We start from the raw sequence: 6,881 nt of genomic DNA on the forward strand, positions 1-6,881 counted from the left end.
CCAAATGCAACATGGCGTCTGATCTCAATTCCAGCCAATTCTGAGTTGAAAAAGTCAAATGGTGCTCCTTCCCTTCCAAGCTCTGCCATGCGCCCAAACAGTGTTTTACCCCCACATGTAGGGTATCAGCCTACTCAGGACAAATTGCAAAACAATTTTTGGGGTCCAATTTCTCCTGTTACCCTTAGGAAAATAAAAAATTGGGGGCAAAAATATCATTTTTGTGGAAAAAAATGATTTTTTTATTTTCACGTCCGAGTGTTATAAACTTCTGTGAAGCACTTGGGGGTTCAAAGTGCTCACCACACATCTAGATAAGTTCCGTGGGGGGTCTAGTGTCCAAAATGGGGTCACTTGTGGGGAGTTTCAATAGCTTAGGTACATCAGGGGCTCTCCAAACGCACATGACACCCGCAGACCATTCCATCAAAGTCTGCATTCCAAAACGTCACTGCTTCCCTTCCGAGCCCCGACGTGTGCCCATACAGTAGTTTTCTCCCACATATGGGGTGTCAGCGTACTCAGGCCAAATTGGACAACAACTTTTGGGGTCCAATTTCTCCTGTTACCCTTGGGAAAATGAAAAAATTGGGGACTAGTTGATCATGTTTCTGGAAAAAATACGATTTTTTTATTTTCATGCCCTGGCATTATAAACTTCTGTGAAGCCCTTGGGGGTTCAAAGTGCTCACCTCACATCTAGATAAGTTCCTTAGTGGGTCTAGTTTTCAAAATGGGGTAATTTGTGGGGGGTTTTCACTGTTTAGGTACATTAGGGGCTCTTCAAAGGCAACATGACACCCGCAGACCATTCCATCAAAGTCTGCATTCCAAAACGTCACTACTTCCCTTCCGAGCACCGACGTGTGCCCATACAGTAGTTTTCACCCACATATGGGGTATCAGCATACTCAGGAAAAATTGGACAACAACTTTTGGGGTCCAATTTCTCCTGGTACCCTTGTTAAAATAAAAAAATGGTGACTAAAAGATCATGTTTGTGGAAAAAATACGAATTTTTTATTTTCACGCCCGGGCGTTATAAACTTCTGTGAAGCACTGGGGGGTTCAAAGTGCTCACCACACATCTAGATAAGTTCCTTGGGGGGTCTAGTTTACAAAATGGTGTCATTTGTGGGGGGTTTCCACTGTTTAGGTACATTAGGGGCTCTCCAAAGGCAACATGACACCCGCAGACCATTCCATCAAAGTCTGCATTCCAAAACGTCACTACTTCCCTTCCGAGCCCCGACGTGTGCCCATACAGTAGTTTTCTCCCACATATGGGGTATCAGCATACTCAGGACAAATTGGACAACAACTTTTGGGGTCCAATTTCTCCTGGTACCCTTGGGAAAATAAAAAAATGGTGACTAAAAGATCATGTTTGTGGAAAAAATACGAATTATTTATTTTCACGCCCGGGCATTATAAACTTCTGTGAAGCACTGGGGGGGTCAAAGTGCTCACCACACATCTAGATAAGTTCCTTAGGGGGTCTAGTTTCCAAAATGGTGTCATTTGTGGGGGGTTTCCACTGTTTTGGTACATCAGGAGTTTTCCAAACGCGACATGGTGTCCGATCTCAATTCCAGCCAAAAACGTCAAATGGCGCTGCTTCCCTTCCGAGCTCTGCCATGCTCCCAAATAGTGGTTTACCCCCACATGTGGGGTATCAGCGTACTCAGGACAAATTGCACAATAACTTTTAGGGTCCTGTTACCCTTGGAAAAATAAGAATTGAGGGTGAAAAGATCATTTTTGTGGAAAAAATATGATTTTTTAATTGTATGGCTTTATGTTATAAACTTCTGTGAAGCCCATGGGGGTTCAAAGTTCTCACCACACATCTAGATAAGTTCCTTAGGGGGTCTAGTTTCCAAAATTGTGTCATTTGTGGGGGGTTTCCACTGTTTTGGTACATCAGGGGTTTTCCAAACGCGACATGGTGTCCGATCTCAATTCCAGCCAAAAACGTCAAATGGCACTGCTTCCCTTCCGAGCTCTGCCATGAGCCCAAATAGTGGTTTACCCCCACATGTGGGGTATCAGCGTACTCAGGACAAATTGCACAATAACTTTTAGGGTCCTGTTACCCTTGGGAAAATAAAAATTGGGGTGAAAAGATCATTTTTGTGGAAAAAATATGATTTTTTAATTGTACCGCTGTACGTTATAAACTTCTGTAAAGCCCTTGTGGGTTCAAAGTTCTCACCACATATCTAGATAAGTTCCTTGTGGGGTCTAGTTTCCAAAATGGGGTCACTTGTAGGGGGTTTCCATTGTTTAGGTACATCAGGGACTCTCCAAACGTGACATGGCGTCCGATCTGAATTCCAGCCAACTTTGCATTGAAAAAGTCAAACGGCGCTCCTTCCATTCTGAGCTCTGCCATGCGCCGAAACAGTCGTTCCCCCCCACAAATCAGGTATCAGCGTACTCAGGACAAATTGCACAATAACTTTTGCAGTCCAATTTCTCCTGTTACCCTTGGTAAAATAAAAAAATTGAACCTGAAGTATTTTTTTTGTGAAAAAAAGTTAGATGTTCATTTCTTTTTAAATATTCAAAAAAATTCCTGTGATGCACCTAATGGGTTAATAAACTTCTTGAATGTGGTTTTGAGCACCTTAAGGGGTTCAGTTTTTAGAATGGTGTCACTTTTGGGTATTTTCTATCATATAGACCCCTCAAAGTGGCTTCAAATGTGATGTGGTCCTAAAAATAAAATGGTGTTGTAAAAATGAGAAATCGCTGGTCAACTTTTAACCCTTATAACTTCCTAACAAAAAAAAAATTTGGTTCCAAAATTGTGCTGATGTAAAGTAAACATGTGGGAAATGTTACTTATCAAGTTTTTTGTGTGCCGTATCTCTGTGATTTAAGGGCATAAAAATTCAAAGTTGGAAAATTGCGAAATTTTCAAAATTTTTGCCAAATTTCCATTTTTTTCACAAATAAACGCAAGTTATTTGAATGAAATTTTACCACTAACATGAAGTACAATATGTCACGAGAAAACAGTGTCAGAATCACCGGGATCAATGGAAGCGTTCCAGAGTTATGACCTCATAAAGGTACAGTGGTCAGAATTGTAAAAATTGGCCCGGTCATGAACGTGCAAACCACCCTTGGGGGTGAAGGGGTTAACCATGATGGAATAAATGTTCAAATAATTTTTGCCTCTTTTTCCACAATACACAAGGCTTAATTTTTAATTAATTTTTTTTCTAATGTCAGGGAGAATTGTAAAGAAACAATAGAAAATATGTTTCTGGTTTTTATTAATTATTATTATTTTTTTGCATTCCTTTATCTGTAGAAATTAATTTTATATATTGGACATATTTTTTTTATTTTATTTATTTTCATTTATTTCACACACTATGCCTTTTTACAGATTCTATAACATCTGAGGAGGAATTTTAACCCTTTCGCGCCAGAGCTGTTTTTACCTTTGTGAACAGGCACATTTTTGCAATTCTGACCAGTGTAATTTTATGTGGTAACTAGCTGAAGAGCCCGGCTCTCTATATATATCTATATATATAAAACAGAGTGTATGGCCCCGCCCACTCTGCATAGCCACATTCACTATAATATCCCACATCATCCCATCGGCCAGAGCTACCGGACTACTACCTCTAATATCCCACATCGTCCCATCAGCCAGAGCCACCAGACTACTAATATCCCACATCATCCCATCAGCCAGAGCCACCGGACTACTACCCTTAATATTCCACATCACCCCCTCAGAGCCACCGGACTACTACCACTAATATCCCACATCATCCCGTAACAGCCACCGGACTACTACCCCCAATATTCCACATCATCCCGTCAGCCAGAGCCATCGGACTACTACCCCTAAGATCCCACATTATCCCATCTGTGATGAGGTCAGCTTACGCTGAGTCGACTTTTTCTTTAGAGTGGACCCTCTGGGTCATGGCACCCACCTACCTAGGGCGAGCTGACCTTGTGAGGAACCACCCCCTATACAGGGAGTGTCAGGGGCAAGACCAAGGGGGTATGCCATTGTGACTGCTGGCACCAGATGGCCGGCTCAGGTAGACACTAAGTGCGAGTGTCTGACGACCAGGACAAGCATTAAGCAAGACAAGGCAAGACGTAAGTTCAAGGTATCTTCATTAAGACAACTTCAGGAAAACATTCAGTGCAAAAACGTGATAACAAGCAAACACGGTAAGGTGCGTGGGTGGCACGCCAAGGTCCATGGAATAGTACGTGCTAGAAGGCAAGCCTGGTTACCAGCAAGGACACGATGACATCGGACTCCGGACAGCTGGAAGGGATCAGGGCATCAGGCTGTAGACTTCATGCTTATGATCTCTGTCAGGGATGGCAGGCTGTGGGAATCCAGCAGGCAAACCAGGGTACAAGCAAGGAGGCACAACGGATCTCCAGGCATGGTGCGTGTTAGGGAACACAGAGGTCCAAGGCTATATTCCAGGCAGGGTGCGTGCTAGAGGCACACCAGGTTCCAGGGCAAGGTGCAAGGCAGGGTGCGTGTGTAGGGACACGCCAGGGTTCAAAGCAAGGTGCGTGTGAAGGGGACACGCCAGGGTTCAAAGTTCAACAAACAAGACAGGGTGCGTGTGTAGAGACACACCAAGGCACAAGGTATAAGGCAGAGTCCTGCACGTGCAGAGAGACACGCCAGGGGTTCAAGGCAAGAGTCCTGCGCGTGCAGAGGGGCACGCCACAGTCAGGTTCCAAGGCAGAGTCCTGCGCGTGTAGAGAGACACGCCAGGGTCAGGGTTCAAGACAGAGTCCTGCGCGTGCAAAGAGACATGCCAGGGTCAGGGTTCAAGGCTAGGACCTGTGCGTGCGAGAGGACATGACAGGGTACATGGCTAGAACTGCATGTACTTTTACAGAAGCATGGGGAGATATGCCACGGGGCAGGTGAGGGCCTGCGCGTGCTAAGAGAAGCACGGAGAGCACAGTGCAGAGAGAGCGTAGGTGCAAGGAAGCACAGAGAGCACGGCTGGGGCACTGGCTAGCTGGTCAGGCTGCAGCACAAATAGGCGGGCAAGACTCCAGCGAACCCGGCTGGGGCATAGCAGGCGACACAGCTGTCACTGACCGACAAGCACGGCTGAGGCACAAGCAGGTGGCACGGCTAGGACGGGTATGGCTGAGGCACAAGCAGGAGGCTAGGAAGGCCAGGCACATGCAAAGGGCACACAAAGAAACAAGGTGAGGCAAAACAAGAAACAAGGCAAGGCTAGACAGAGTTCGGAACATGAAGCGGAACATAAGCAGAAACACAGAGTCAGGTCAGAATGGAACAGAGCTATCAGCGGAGCGTAGGCCGAAGCCCAGAGTCGGGTCAAGGAAGAACCTTGAGACTAGCGTGGAAATGTGCAAGAGAGCACCAGAGGTCAGAGGGGAGGAATGGTGCGTGTGCCAGGAGGCACTACAGAGCACCATAGGTAAGAGCAAGGAAGAACTTGGCAAGACATAGCGAAACAGGCTATGGTAGAGAACAGCGGAAGTACTACAAGGCTCAGAATAGCAAAGGCCAGACATGGCAAAACAGGCAAGGCAGAGAACATAGGAAGGACTACAAGTCAAAAAATAGCTAAGGCAAGACATAGCAAAACAGGTTAAGGCAGAGAACAGCGGAAGTACTACAAGGCAAGGACGAACATGGCACGAGAGACAACACAAGACATGGCACGAGACTAGAGACAGAGTACAAGCACAGAGCGTGTGCAGAGACGCACGACAGGGCAGAGTGCAGGGGCACAGAATACAGAGAGTGACCGAGCAGACCAAGCAGCCATGCAGGGAAGCAACACGATACTCAGGCCCCGACCATAGGAAGGGGTGGTCTGATATAGCACCATAGCACCTGCAGTTCTGGGTCAGGATCAGGGAAGGACTTCCGGTTCAGATCCTCCAGGATCATAGAGAGTGTTGCTAGATCAGACTGGGCAGAACCATAGAGAAGGTCACATGATCAGGGCTCCAGGAATACATAGAAGATTGCAGAATCAGACAGTGCTGGAACATAGGAAAGGTCACATGATCAGGGGGTCCAGGAATACATAGAGGATTGCAGAATCAGACAGCGTTGGAACATAGGAAAGGTCACATGATCAGGGGCTCCAGGAATACAGAGGATTGCAGAATCAGCAGAGACGGATGGTTACCTAGCAACGGCGTGCAGCCATGAGGTAAGGCGCGCGTGCACTCAACTCCAGGCATCTTGCAGCACGAGATATAACGGGCATGAGAATTCTGTACACGTGCACACCGCTCCAGGAGTCATGCGGCACACCAGACATGGCGGGCACGATGGTTCGGTGCACGTGCACACTGCTCCAGAGGTCATGCGGCAAAACAGACATGGTGGGCATGACAGACACGACAGGCATAACGGACATGGTGGGCATGACAGTGTCAGCCTGGGGTCAGAACTAGAGCGCTGAGTGGAATGGCCCTAACTTCCATACCGGGGATCCCTTTAAGAGAGGCCTGGCATCAGAACAAGAGTGCTGAGTGGATTTGCCCTGACTTCCATACCAATTATCTCTTTAATAGAAGCCTGGGGTGAGAATCAGAGCGCTGAGGGATTTGCCCTTACTTCCATACTGGAGATCCCTTTAAGAGAGGCCTGGGGTCAGTACCAAAGCACAGAGTGGATGTGCCCTCACTTCTGTACTGGGGATCCCTTTAAGAGGGGCCTGGGGTCAGAACAAGAGTGCTTAATGGAATTGCACTAACTTCCATATCAATGATCCCTTTAAGAGACCCTGGGGGGTCAGAACCACAGAGCTGAGTGGAACAGACCTAACTTCCATACTAGGGATCCCTTTAAGAGAGGCTTGGGGTCACAACCAGAGCAC

This window comes from Dendrobates tinctorius, unplaced genomic scaffold (genome assembly GCF_039654945.1).
Source record: "Dendrobates tinctorius isolate UK_male_01 unplaced genomic scaffold, ASM3965494v1 ptg000060l, whole genome shotgun sequence".
NCBI lineage: Eukaryota > Metazoa > Chordata > Amphibia > Anura > Dendrobatidae > Dendrobates > Dendrobates tinctorius.